Genomic DNA, 15,339 nt, shown 5'->3' with positions numbered 1-15,339 from the left:
CAGCTTTAATGTTTTAGGAGCGGAGCTATAACAGATGAATAGGAAGAATGAGTATGACATCTTGGCAATGGATATGTGAGGTGGCAGTGTTTGATTGGTCAAGGGATAATGATCAAAGCGCGGGATGGAGAACCGTTAGCACAAGAAAACCATTGACGGATTTTGGAGGGGGTAGCAGATCGTTTATGGTTTTGATCAGGGGGCAGGTGCAGAGTTGTGAGATTGTGACACATAAGGTTGGGGCGTCCTCCATTAAAACCACTTTTCTTACCCCCCCGCCCCCCCCCCCTCCAAGTTAATGGAAAATGGTTGGGGGGGTGCAAAGTTTCTCCCCGTTGTTGATTTGGGAGGGAGTAAATCCACCGTTCGATGACGTGGGCTTTTTATTTGAAGCTGACAAGATGTTTTGTCGACTAGTGACTTTGGCCTAAAAAAATATATGTGCCATTTAACATAAAATTTAATGTCAAAATATTTATAACAAATATTAATACCTTTTTAAGGGAAATTAATCATCAATTAGTAAAAATTTAACATTTCTTGTGTGGTGCATTTAAACAAGAAGCCTTTGAATTTATTATTTTTGAACCGAATATTTTATTTTCTTTTATTTCCCTAAAATTTTTTGTTTCCTTTTTCCTCCATTATTTAGGGAACCTAACTCTTAACATTTTATCTGATATGCATATATATAATATGAACAATTGTCCTAACATTTTTTTATTTTTCTTTATTTTTCATCCATATCCTAACTTAACATTTTGAATTTATTTTTGACAAATATAATAGCTTATCAAAACCAAATAATGTTACATTAGAATGTACCTGGTCCTTCAATGTCCGCAACTATGATTGAAAAATTTGTCATTATTCACCACCACTTTTATACCTCCATGAAGTGATTCATTAAGACTCTTCAACTCCTTTGAAATTTCACTTTTCACCACAGGTGGGAGGTTCTTGTTTTCAACCTGTAACACAAGATATATATGTATTTACGTATGGAGATCCACTTCAAAATGGAAAGCATCAAAAAAATTTATGCCTGACAAAAACCATATTAACTGATTGTGAGAAACTCGAAATATAACAACCTACATGAAAATAATCAACCTTTTCTAGTGCTCTATCTCCAGATAAAAACAACCAGTCTTCTCTAGTGCTATATCTCTACATGAATATAATCAACCTTTTCTATTGCTCTATCTCCGCATGGAAATTTTATAAGAATCAAGTTAAAAAATGCTCAAACAGGAATACTAAATTCTCAAAATGGCAGCCAAATTTGACTTGAATTCCAATAGTTATTCCACTATATCCTCCGTGGAAAGGGGACTTGATGTGAGTGGTTTTGGGTGAATTAGATGAGCATTGTATATCGACGTAGCTTAGAATTTAGTACATATGAGCAAGTCGTAATTGCATTAATGAATGAGATTCAAAGCCAATGGCCATTGCATTATGGCTTTGTACATTACTGGGAGATCAGAGATGCTATACTGAGAGGAAAGTGGGTCACAGAGAACCCTTACTTCTGAGCACATGATGACTTACAAAATTAACCCTGTAGAGGAGTTCAAAACTAAAAATTCCCAACAGAATTTTGAGACCAGTGACAACTTTAAATAGAACAACATCCTTCTCTTCTCATGTCTTCTTCAATGAGCATGCCATAAGCTTCAGGACAAAAGAATGCCTTCTTCTATGCGAGATCTAGAAAGTTTGTTGCTTTATCCCCTTCTGAAGAGTCACACTTGTTTTTGTATGCAGTATTAATATGAAGCCTTCAACCACATCTAAGCAACAAATATCAGGGAAAATGTCTTACAGTAAGCACAAAAATATCACTTGTTGAAAATCAACTGAAAATGGAGGTCTGATATCTAACTTAAGGTGGGAATTGCACTATATTCTCCAATGCACTCTTCAACTAATGCTGAAACATCTGCCTGCATTTCCTTTTTCACCAAAAAGATTTGATACACCAGTTCCTCCATTTGTTTTGAAATGATAAATGTGCATAATTCTTTGTGGAGTCAACAATGATAAACTCACATCCAGGAAGATACTTATCTAAAGAGTCCTGCGAAGAACATCTGTCTGTCATGCCAAAGTTGAAACGAATAATAAATTTAAATTTAAAACCTTAAATAAAATTACAATGTCCCAAGAACATTTTTGCATACCTCCCCACCAAGACTTGTAAAAGGACAATTACCGATTCTTCTTGCCATTTTCAATAGAAAATAATTTTGTGCAGATACAGTGCATAAACAGTCAATAAGGTGTTGCAAAGGGAAAAGAAAATAAGTATAATTATTGTATGCAATAGCAAGTTAATCTTAGTAATGCTCCAAATATCTAACTAAAAGATGGCCATTTACAACACATCTACCTTATGCTTCAACATCCACCTATAGATAACATGTTGTTGGGATGGAATTCCCATGCTCTTTGTTGCAACAACATTTACTATGTAAAAATAGTTAAGCAATATGTAAAATATAAGGGTATGACTACAAGGTAACGTTGAAATAGTCTAACATTGCACATAAAAAAAAGTCAATTAATGGAAGGAAATAAAAAGTAATCAAAATTGTACATAATACACTTTCTAATATAATAATCATTATTGAACAACATAAAATCAAATTGAAATTTAGGAAATTACACCAATACCAGTAGTGATTGAGAGATCTACCCTTGAGATGGCCAATAATAGATTTCTTATAACTGTTTCAGAAACAAGGCCTAACTTGATTATAGCCATCATTTCCTTATAGGCTTCTATCATTTCTTTGAATAAGTCGTTGATCAGTCCTAGATGCAACTCCAAACAGTGATATAACTCAACAAACCCTTCAAATTTGGTAGAAATGATAAATATTGCAAAATGTGAGGATAAGGGTACAAACAATCTGCCTTAGAAGTATTTTGAATATATATATATTGCTTTCAGAAGAGCCCAAAATAGAGGATTAAATGGCCATCATATTATTCTAGAAACCATAGAGAGATAACACAATAATGTCCTCCAACTTCACTCATAATTATCCCAAATTTTGTCCATAGAGATGCCATTGAAAATACTTAGGTCAAATAATACTAAGGTCTACCAAGAAGAGGGCCCAAAGAGGTCCCAGAAGAGGCCTAGAATTAATACAAAAAAGCCTTCAACAAAGGGGGGGGGGGTGGTCTCATAAAGGTCAAGAAGGGCCTCAAGAAAGAGCTTCTCTGTGCCTTAAATGAGCCAAAATGAAATTCAAGATAGATATGAATTAGCCTCATAAAATAAATCATTTCATAATGACCCAAGATGCTTTCAAATTGACTGAAAAGTGCCCAGTAACAAGGGTCCAAACTACATGATATGCAAAGTGTGATATTCAAATTGATTCAGAAGTGCCCTTTCAAACTGCTTATGTAGTTCATATCATTTATTGCAAGAATTCAAGAATTCTAAAAGCTTACCAACGATCTTTGAGATTCTGGGAAAGCAAAGTGCCATCACCCTTCCAATCTACCAGAAGCACATATCTCAATAAAGTTGCAAATAATTTAAAAACAAACTACCATCACACGTCCAAAAGCCTTTACATATAGTAATTAATGTTAATGTCATTTAGTGAAAGCACTGAAAGGAAATGCCCAAAATATGATTGAGGACTTAATTTTCAATAATAACCAAGTGCAATTTAACTGTTGTAGACCCCATGCATATGGCCAAAACATAAACACTTCCAAAAAGACTCTCATGGCACATTTGAACTACAGACTCTGATTTATATGTCCAATTTAAAAATAGGAAAGCCAACTACCACATAAACGTTCAAAATAAAATGCACTTCATGTGCTCGATGTTTCTCTGGTGTAAATTTGTTGACTTGAGTGAACATAAACCATCTGACTGAAGCTCGTGCCATCAGATCCTTGATATCCTCTCTAGCAAGCAAGCCATTAATCTAAAAATTCAAGGAAAATGTTAGCATTAGTAAGAAGAACCACATACTTATCCTTAAAACATATTCATGAAAAAGGAACCACCTGTTCTTTTGTTTCATTATTAAATGGACGAACTTGAGAGGAAGCACAGTGGAAGGAATCCAACACAAGTGTTGAGGTAAGGGGTACATATAGTTATATAGGTATGTAATTCTATTGTTTTTATGGGGGAAATACCAAATAAACGTTTGAATGAAGCACAACTACAAAAGCATGAATTTCTAGTGAAAGAAAATTACACCAAAAAGTAGGTAGCAAAAAAAGGTTGAGTTATCCTGAACATTCACCATTTGAACTATTCACTAGAGCTAAAACAAAACAAACAAAATTAAAATTAGATTCATATAAAAAAATCAACAAAAATACAACCAATAATTATTTATACATGATCCAACATATGGAAATACCTAAGGAAAGAGAAAGTAGAATGTTTTGAAAATCTACCTTGTTCAAATTTTTCTCAAAATCTGAAAAAACTTTGTAATCACATTCTTCTAATTTGTATGTATCATTCCTGGGATTGTATGATAAGTTTGTGATTGCTATATAACGTATTCAAGTTGTACAAAAGCATGATTTGTCAAATCATACTTATACATGCATTGCCCCTTTATTCTACTATACCAACATAACTGAAGCTCGATGCCTTCTAATCTATCCAAAAGGTCAATGTCATTATGGTAATAAATCACCCTATTAGCATCATTCTTCCTTATTCTTTGAACCATTCCAATGTACCACGTTCCACAAGAAACACCTTGTTTTGTACTTCGAGGAACACATTTTCTTGTAGTATGTTTAGTGGGCGGAATTGAGTTGCTTTCAGACAACACCCCACAATCTGACCCAATCCCAAAACCAATTCAAACACCCCTTTTTGGAGCCTTCCCATCTCGCCTAAAGTAGACCCTATTTCTCAATTTTGTCAACCTATCTTTGGAGAATGTTAGATTTCCATTCAACTGACTAACCAAACATGCTTTAAACATATATACTTACCATCAAGATCCACCACTGGCTTTATCATTTTGCTTCCATTTTCATCAATGGAATCTAAAATTTCATCCAACTTGTGTCTCCACTCACTTTCCATTTTTTTCAATTCACTTTCATTGTGTACCAATGATGATGAAGATTGGAATATAGAGTTTTAACAACTCGTTGGAGAAGCATCAACTACTTCATCCACAATTTGAAATGTTGGATAATTTTCATCCTTTGTCCATGGTTTAACCCACCAAGAAGATTAAGTGTAATTTTCTAGTTACATTCCAAGAGTTGATAAAATGTCTTGTGCATCATTGAATCCAATCTTAAGGGTTTCTAAAATTTTAGCGTTTGTGGATACTGAATCATATTGCGATAATATGTCAATGTTTTGTTTTGTTTCTTGTTGCAATCTATTCCGAATTCTTTCTTGCTTCTTATGAGATTTATTAAAATGACCTTGCGGATTTGATTCTTCTTCAGCAACTCTATGATGGGTTCCCAACAGCATGAACCAAGTCAGTGAAATCATGGGCCCTCTCCACTCTAACCATCCCACGAAATTTACTAAATAAGTTCTCACATACATCTGTCCTAGTCAGGCACAAAACACATGCAAAGTTATAGTAATGATCTAGAAACAATGTCATCAACAAAACTGCAAAATGGAAAGAAATTTTCAATCTTTATATGCTTCTTTGCTGATGAAATTTATGTTGACATTAGTAAGATATTGTTTATGTACCCAACATAACCATAATGTGAAGAAATGATGAACTCATGAAGCATTTCACATGCTTTCCCAAAGGCTCAAACTATGAGACATAAACATGTCAATGTAGTCAGCAACAATCACTAGACAAGTCTTTGTAGCTAGTGTCCTCTCTAACTTTCCACTTCGTGTACTTCTCAACTCTTTCAAACACCTATGGACATGCCTTGAAGTAATGTGTTGTGTGGATCCCTAATTTTTTCGATCCATCCTCTCTATATATTCACCCTTAAGCTTGTGATCGTCCACTTTAAAAGTGTGATAAACCATTCTAACATGACCAAAACTTATGTAATCATTTCCTAAAGCCAATTCTCATTGACCACTAAACAAGAGATTCACTAGCTTTTTAACGTTGTGGATATAATCTTGTTCATGCAATCCTATTACATTGCAACCATTGTATAACCTGATTAGCCTCCACCCTTCCCAACGAATTTGATAATGGAGACCTGATGTTGAAGAATAATCCTTCAACATAAATTGTCTTCTTTTCTTATTCCCATCTGAGGAATGACCAACAATAGGTCCCAAATTATTTTCCACGTGTTTCTTCCACATAGATTCCACCTTTTCCCATTGATGATAAATAAAATTTGCATTGAACCTATTGCATGATCGATGAAGAACAACAACTAAACGAGGAAGATTTTCATGTAAAGTGCTTGCAATAATAACACGTGCATAATGGCCAATAACATTTTTCTTAAGAGAATCTGTTATAATCTCATAGCCTACATGTCCCTCACCAACTCTCACCAAGAAATGTGATTGCCATTGATGTTCTTCGTTCATAGCACAAAACCCCACCAATGTATCACTTTTTACTACCCACGTAGCATATTTTTTTACAATTGTTTCATCTTCAGTGAGAAATATAGGAATTGGGCCATCCATACCATGCTTGGCTTTATAAGAAGCATAAACGTTTCTGACTACCTCAAAAATGTGCTCGTGTTCCCCTAGGATATATGCTAATGACCTTCTAACTTTGTTTAAATTCGTAGATATTGAAGGACCATCGAATTTCAAGCTAATAAATCTACGGAAACTAGGACCTCCCCATAGCTTTATCATCTTATAAAGGGATTTTGTGGATGTACTATACCTTCTCCCTGCTTTTGCATGCATTAAGTTATGAAAAATATCCTTGACAAATTCCCAAACTGAATATTTACCTTGTAATTTCCATTTCTTATGTGCCTCACACACACCTTGCAAAACCTAAAGACATCCTTCCTTTTTGTCAATTCAAACAACTTTTCCTTTAGGGATCTCATTCTAATAGAAAGTTCAACAACCTTTGTCGTCTCCCACCAAAGAGATCACATTGTTGATCAATGGGTAGCATTTGTAACCCTTGCAACATTCTTCAGTTCATTTTGAGTCAAATAATCAAGTCTTCTACCTTTTCCTGTATCTCGTTCACTTCTTTTTTTGGTGCACATTGATTCACAATATAATCGCATCATGAAGTCATCACATTCTGTAACCAACTTGCAAAAGTTGCATGTTAATGAATCAAATGGGATCCCTATTTTAGAAGCCCTCTCACAATGAATATGCCTATATGTACCATCAATACGACATTCAATATCCTCATAACATAACAAGATCTTGGTATGCTTCTCTATGGCCCATAATTTTCCACCCCTTTGATCATCCATTAGGACCTTTGTTTCCAATCTCTCCCCATTTCTATCAATATAAGGATAGCAATACCCCCAACATTTTAGTAACAACAGAGATAATTGAGCTATAATAAGATGACAATAAACAAATAAATTTGAAGTAAGATAGATAAAATAACATACAAATTCATATTCAATTTTATTCTAGCTGATAATTAACACACCTAAAGTAGAAGTATCTACACTTGTAGAACCCCTATGTAATACTGATGGTGATAATGGGACCAAAAAATTAGTCAAACTTTTTTGGGACTTATCATATGTAGGATTCTTGGGTCTCCCAACCATGTCACTTCTTAGCCTGATATCCTCACGTGAAACCTCATTTGTAGTAGTAGTAGTAGTGTGCTTCTTTGATTTCATGTGTCCATTTAGAGAACTGACAATATTACCACTTGTCAGCACTAAAAAAAACCATTTATTGCATTGTGTACATTCCACTCTCACATTTTTCATGTCCTTATAGTCAGCAAGTGTTGCTTCCACCACCTTGAACAAATTAGGCTCTTGTGTCTTGTTGAAATCATCTAGAAGTTTGATTGCTTGATGAATATGAAATTGATCTCCAGCCATCATTGTCTATTGTACTTCATTACATGAAGGAATTTCACTACCACTTGGCATTGAAAGGCATTGTTGATGGACCCCTGTTTTTAGATGATGGTTTTTGAAGTTGCGTGTTGTTTGCACTGCCAAGGGTACATAACCTGTTCCATAATCAATGCCACAAATTTCACAATGGATCTTTATTTTAGATTCTCCCTTTTCTGAATATACTTTTAGAGTAGTTTTCTTATTGACAAACTCTTCCATTAAGCTTTTAACATTTTTCTCCCAAGATGACAATACACTAGGATCAACAACTATGGCTTGTTCCACTGACAAAGACATATTTTCCACTCGTGGTTGTTTATGCATAGGTCCCACCACAGTCACTTCCATGTTTTCAAATATTGGTATTGCTTCAACTACATTTGAACACTTTCCTTCCACATAAAATGTGCCTAGTTTCCTCTTGATGCCTAAAAGTATTGTATAAACTTTCCATTTTTTCTCTTGCTTTGGACTTAAACTTGTTCCATCTTGGATAAAATGAAAAGGGTATCCAACGATTTTGTCATCCACAATTTCATCATGAATTTCAGAAAATGTACAACCTTCTCCACACTTGACCACACCAATGATAGAACTCTCTTCACAGGTAGCAATATTATAAAACAACTCCATCTGTTTTTGCACACAAATAAATGAAAAAGAAAGTAAAATTCCACAAAAATATTGGTTATTATAAAACAAAGAGAAAGGAAGCAAGGTATGAAATTTCAATTCAAATCTCCAAAAAACATGAAGAAATATTACTATTTGGATGAAACAACTTGACTCAAAATGTACTATCAGTGGATTCCTCAAATGGAACTGAAACTAGAAATAAAACATATTACTAAAACAAATTTGGGAGCTGATTTATTGTTGCACCAAAACTTGGAAAAACATTGTACAACTATTTTTAATTCACAATCTTAACATGATTTGTAACCAGAATTTCAGATTATTTTCTAAAAATGCCCGTTATTAAGTTAGATAGGCCAAACATCTGTGCATATTGAAATTGTTTCAACCATGTAAATACCTGTTAAAATTGGCAACTATGACCAAATTCCATTTTAGACAGCTCCTATGGGGAAGATTATTGTAGCATTATTCTAGCTCCTATGGCAACCAAGTCTTAGCTAGCCATGATGCTCGTAGAACTATTTGGAGGAAGTTTAACTCCTATGGTGTACTAAACATTCTCGACATATTTTAGAATTTGTATCAAGAAAAAGGAATTTTTGAAAATTTGATGGTGTAATTGAAAGTTTTCAAATATTTCAAAATTTGCGCTTGCTCACATAAATTCCCTGTCCAAAATTTAAAACTATATTTATTCTAAATAGTTTTTTCCAGAATTGATAGATTTACAGTTGAATATTTTATCTGTGTTAAGGTTTAACAGATATGTATCATATGGTTTGATAAATGTGTATCCTAAGAAAGATTTACTCTGGTTTTTTGGTAAGAACCATCTCTATAAAATTGTAAAGTCGTTCTTGCCCATATCGAGTGATGAAAAGGAAAGACCAAGACCAAGCCTATTATTTAATGATTAATGTCAATAATACTGAAAATGTTCCTATATAAATCCCTCTCTTTGAGTATGTTGCAGAGTGATAATACAAACTTACGAGTCACAATTCTCGTGACAATTCTGTTTCAAAGAATACTAATGAAAATCAATTATGTTTCAAAGAATACTTAAAAAGAAAATGGAATTTGTAATTGAGATAACATATACTTTTAAAAAATTACCTTCTCAAAAAGAGAATTTAAGGATTCTAAAATGATTTCAGATGCTTACCATGGTTCGAAGGTGCAGGGGTAGGTGCAGACTTGACAGGTGGAGGTAGATGTGGAGGGATGAAAGGAGGTGTAGGTGGAGGTGGAATTCAGATTACTTCATGGAAATTAATAAAGAAAATATATACGAAGAAAATGAAAGGCTGAAAGCAAAGCTACAAGCTTCTGAAACAATCATTGAGAAACTCTAGAATGATGTTTCATCATTGGACAGATAGGCAGAAGAGTTATCCATGGAATTGGAAACAACTCACAAAGGAGACTAAACAAGGACAATAATTTGCAAGGGAATTTTGCTCTCTTAGAGTAGAGCAAGATAACATGAAACTAGAAGTTGAACAACTCAAGGGTTTAGGAGAAGGTAATCAAAATCTTAAAGCTGAAAATAAAGCATCAAATGAGGGGGGTAATGCTAAGCTTATCATAGATGAGCTCTATCAAGAGATAGACTATGAGAAACAGGTTAATATAAATCTCAATCTGCAGCTATAGAAGACTCAAGAATCAAATTCTGAACTTCTTCTAGAAGTTCAAGATTTAGAAGTGTTATTACAGAAGAAAAGTAAAAAGATTGAGGAGATCTCTAGCAGATCCTCTGATGTTTTAAAATCTAGTGAAGATAATAAAGGAAGGAAATTTGAGGATATTCAAATGGAGTGGCTACAAAAACTATCATCTTCAAAGCAAAAATTTAGAGAGATTACTAACAAAAATTATCCATAGTAATAGTGGAAGATGCTTCCAATTCCTGGGAGGTGACATGGAGACTTTAGAGGCAGATTTTTAAGAGGCTGAAAAATAAAGTAGAAGATTGATTGAAATTGATACAAGAAACAAAAGAATAGCTAAGTTTGAATATGGTATGCATAATTCATCGAAGAAAATCCATCCTGTCTGAACAAGTGAAGATAATCTAAAAGCCGAAAAACAAAATGTCAAAAACCTTACTCTTGACTTGAAAGAGGATGAAAGGTTGGAATACAACCACCCGTTAAAGAAAAATGATATATGTGATATACAGGCTTTGTAGGATAAGATTTTGTATCTTGATGAAGTACAGGTTGAATTGGAAAACATGAACAAGAAATTAGAGCAGGAAATTGGGATATATAAGCTTGACATTTCAAACTTAGAATCTCAACTTGCAGTGGTCGATGAGGAAGCCCAGGAACTCACACAAAATAACCAGCATCTAAAAGAAAAACTTGAAACTTTGGAGGCAGAAAACCTTGAGTTACAAAATTTCCTCCATGCAAGACAAGAAGCTATATGTGGTATACAAGCCTTTAAGGATAAGCTTTTTCATCTTGATGAAGTACAAGTTGAATTGGAAAGCATGAACAAGAAATTAGAGGAGGAAATTAGGATATATAATATTGACATTGCCTACTTAGAATCTCAAGTTGAAATGGTTGATGAGTAAGCCTAGGAACTTACAAAAACTGAACAACATATGGAAGAAAAACTTGAAGCTTTGGAGGCAGAAAGCCTTGAGTTGCAAAATTGCCTCAATGCAAGCCAAGAAGCTGAAAAGATAGCACGAGAATGGATTGGGGGTCTAATGGAAGAAATGTCATTATACTCAGGAAATACGAGTCTGAAAATAGAATAAAAGAAATCTTAGATAAGAAAACTTATGAGGTAGAGGGTGATCACAGAAAGAATGGTAGCACACTACTACATCTACTAGAGAAAAATGATCAACTTCTTAAGAGAATTTGTGAGCTTGATACAACTAAATCATGATGAAGAAAAAAGTGGATCTAAATAAACGAAAAAACAAAGAAGAGAGGAATCGATGAGAATGGATAGGAAGCTTGCATAAACCCTTTAATTAGAGGCAAATATTATTGAACTCTTTAGAGAGGTTGAAGACTACAAAAAATCATTGGACTATTTGGTAAAAGAGATGGATCAATTAGAGAATGAATTTGAAGCACTAAAATAGGAGAATGAGAAGTGTTCATATAAAAAATCGGAGGAACAACTATAAGAAGAATTATAAAATCTCAGAGATGAGCATGAAACTTTGTTTTCAACCACAAGTATCCTAGAGAGTATGTTTGAACAATTACAACAGGAGATAGATAGAAAGACAACAAAGTTTGCAATAAATTTGGATGCATTGTTGCAATCTAAAAGGGAATGGGAACAAAGTGCCAAAATGGAATAAGAAGCACTAAGAATGACTCGATGGAATAATTCTACTAAAACAGAATGACTTCGGGAAGAATTTAAGAGGCTTTCTCAACATACATCATCAACATTCGATGCTGTTGAGAAAATAGCAACACAAGCACTTAAATAATGTTTTGAATTCCACCTACAGAAAACCAATTTGTAAGAATCACTGAGAAATGCTGAAGAAGAGATTGCATCTATGAAAAAGCAATATCAAGACAATCTACAAGAACTTATGAACCAGTTAGGTCTCTCAAAGAAAGAGAGTGAAGCATTATCATCAAAGCTACAAAACATGTTGCATGAGATTGAGAAACAAGTGAAGAATGAACTTAATTATAGGAGTGAGAGTGAATAGTTGTCTCTGAAGTTAGCGACGTTACAAATTAAAGTTCAAACCCTTATGAATGAAAATAATAAACTTACTGAAAAGGATCATGAGTATGAGCATCTGAAAGCTAGCCTAGAAGATACTAAAACAACCTTAGATCCAACTGAAATAGCCGTATATAGTTCCAGAGTAGAGAAGACAAAGTTAGAGGCTACTTTACAAGAATCTTACCAGGAAAAATTCTAACTTGATAAATAGCTTAGACATTACAAGAAAATTTGAGAAATTTAGAGGTAGAATTGAAGGAACATAAACGTTGTAGGGATGATCAAGAAACAATAATTGCATCTCTTGAGTCCAAATTAAAGGAGCAGACCATTACTGGATGGAATTCCCAGTAAAACCACCCACATAGACTATTGCACCTAACCCAATGGGACTCAAAGGAGTTGTCTACCGGAATGGAACTAGCTATTGACTAAAATCGTTAGAAACAACCCATTGAGCTAACTCCTTGGGTTATGTTAGAATTAAATATAACAACTAACTACAAAAAAAAATGAAATTTTCCATTTTGATTTATTTATCAATATTTTCCAGAGTTCACTCTGATTTATTTTTATGAGAATATATTTCATCTTTACTAGAAGATACCGCTAGTTTGAAGAATCTATACTTATTAATGTCTTGAATTAATATCTCTCTAATGGTAAAAATCTTTGTGATTCATCTTATCAGTCCAGCAGACACTAATTCCAAAAATGGCATATAAAGAGGCATTGGATGCATGTCACATTAATTGCATCTTATCAGTCTGTCAAGTAAATAATTATACCTAAAAGGCATATCAAATACACCCAAATAGCTACCAATGACTATAAAGAGGCTAATCAATGGTGTAAAAGAGTCAATGGACACCTAATATTTGGCACCAACTATATTTGCTACAATAACTTCCCTAGACAGTGCTAATGGCAATGGCTCATTCAAAGAGCTCCCAACACAGTCACCAATAGGAGAGTGAATAGATGCAATAGCTTCGCTTGAGATAGAGGAGGATGAAGGTGAATCATAAAGAGAGCCCAATATATTCCTCTACAGAAAAATAGACCTAATTAGGGGAAAAATTCTAGACCGAGACGATGGTTGAGCAGGATGATGCAGGTGTTGCTGAAAATGATGATTGTGACTAGAATAGAAGCTCAAACAAACTTTTGCAAGAATATCAAAAGAAACCCATTGTGATGTTACTCCGTCCCAGGATTCATAATCTTGGTGTTCAACAAAATGGCTACTAATCTCTCTGTCTTTGGGTGAGCATATTGTCGCGCAGAATGAGTTGATCTTGCGGACAAGATAAACCTTCCTAGAATCTAAAGAAGACCTAATGACAAGCAAACCAACCAGACACTATCTTTTCTAAATATGCTTCAATAAACAATAGCAAACAAGTGTTTTTAGGGCCTACCTTTGGTCCAATGCAAGCTTGTGGATGCCCTCACTCCTTTGATCCAAATGAGCTCCTTTTCGCGAATCTGCAAACACAAACAAGGCAAACAAATTAAATAGCACCTGAAAAACCAATTGCATAAAACATATTTAACATGAAAGTCAAGGATTCCATGAAACAAATAACATTAGATACTTGTTGAGAAAAATGAGTTTGATTGTATTAATTCAAAAGAAGAAGAACTTTACAACCTTTGCCTTGACGCTGTACAAGCTCCTCCCAACGTCCAACAAGATGTCTCCTCTACTTTGACAAGTTTCACTCACTCTCCAATGGAACCAAGAGGTATGTGATCTCTCCTCTCAAGCTCAACCAAAGAGTCTTAATTTCACCAGCATTTACCCTCAAAATGTTCAGCTTCTAACCTCCCTAGTCCTCACCCCAATGCCTGTATTTATAGTGCAATGGAGGGAAGTTACTAGGTCCTCCTTCAAAGGGATAAAGCCCTCCTTCAAAGGGATAGCTCCTTTAGTCAAGGGATTAGCTCCTTCTCTTTTGGGATGCATGAACCACCTCAGAGCAAACAATCCATGTCAAAATTCCTTCTATAAAACTCTAGAATTAACCCAAAGTGAGTTTTTTAAGATAAAACTTGCGCCTTTTGACTTTCACAGGGGTCCGCACCTACACCGTTAGGGACAGAGCGGGTAGGTATGCAGCTTTTGTACACAGAAGGTGCGGGACCGCAGGTGACCATGAGAGAAAGTGCAGAACCAGAGTTACATTGATTTTTAATGTCTTTCTCCCACTTCCAAAGCTTGATTTGAAGGGCTGAGGTCTTAGACTTGCTTAGGAGGACAGTACAAGTGATGATAGACCCATATTGATTGCAAATAATCATGGTGACGATATTTTAGTGTAACAGATTGCCCCCTAAAGTGCGAAGTCTGTAGTAGATGAGGATTTCATTTATCATATAGGAAGAGTGAAGTACTTTATCATTTTGAGGATCATCTTGTGGAGAGCCCGGTCGAAACCTGTAAAAACATTCAATGCAAGATATATATATGAGATCATATCATCGCTGAGGTAGGCATTCCAATACTCAGATCAAAACTAACTAGAAAACTATCTACTGCTCTGATATAGGAATGATCTTGTAAAACATCACAAGTATGGACTCATGTGAACACAGTATGGATGCAGCCATGTGTTTATGAATAGTCCATAATACAATGAATACAAAATTCCTCGCAGCCTGGATGGTAGAAACTAGATCCAGGGTCTTCATTTCTACTTCCCGAAAAAGTATGATTCTATCCATGTGAATAAATGTGTTGATGTCAAACATGGTAGAAACCACTTGATTACCAGTCAATGATGTAAACTGTTAACAAGTGTGAGAGAAACCACCAGTGACGTCAATGGCTCTCAAAGTACCCAGTACAATCCATGAGATGTGAGTAAATGTGTTGATGTCGAACATATCACGGGATCCTTCGATCGAAAGTCAATGATGTAAACTGTC

The 15,339-nt window shown here is 34.7% G+C and overlaps 1 pseudogene; it reads left to right on the top strand.

The window, feature by feature from the left end:
- Nucleotides 1–10,041: 10,041 nt before the first annotated feature.
- On the top strand, nucleotides 10,042–12,157 carry LOC149176633 (uncharacterized; annotated as a pseudogene).
- Nucleotides 12,158–15,339: the final 3,182 nt, after the last annotated feature.

Source organism: Pinus tabuliformis, chromosome 4_1 (assembly GCF_031772625.1).
Source record: "Pinus tabuliformis cultivar Carrire ecotype Pingquan chromosome 4_1, CPIR1, whole genome shotgun sequence".
Lineage (NCBI taxonomy): Eukaryota > Viridiplantae > Streptophyta > Pinopsida > Pinales > Pinaceae > Pinus > Pinus tabuliformis.
This window is presented reverse-complemented; position numbering and strand designations above follow the sequence as displayed.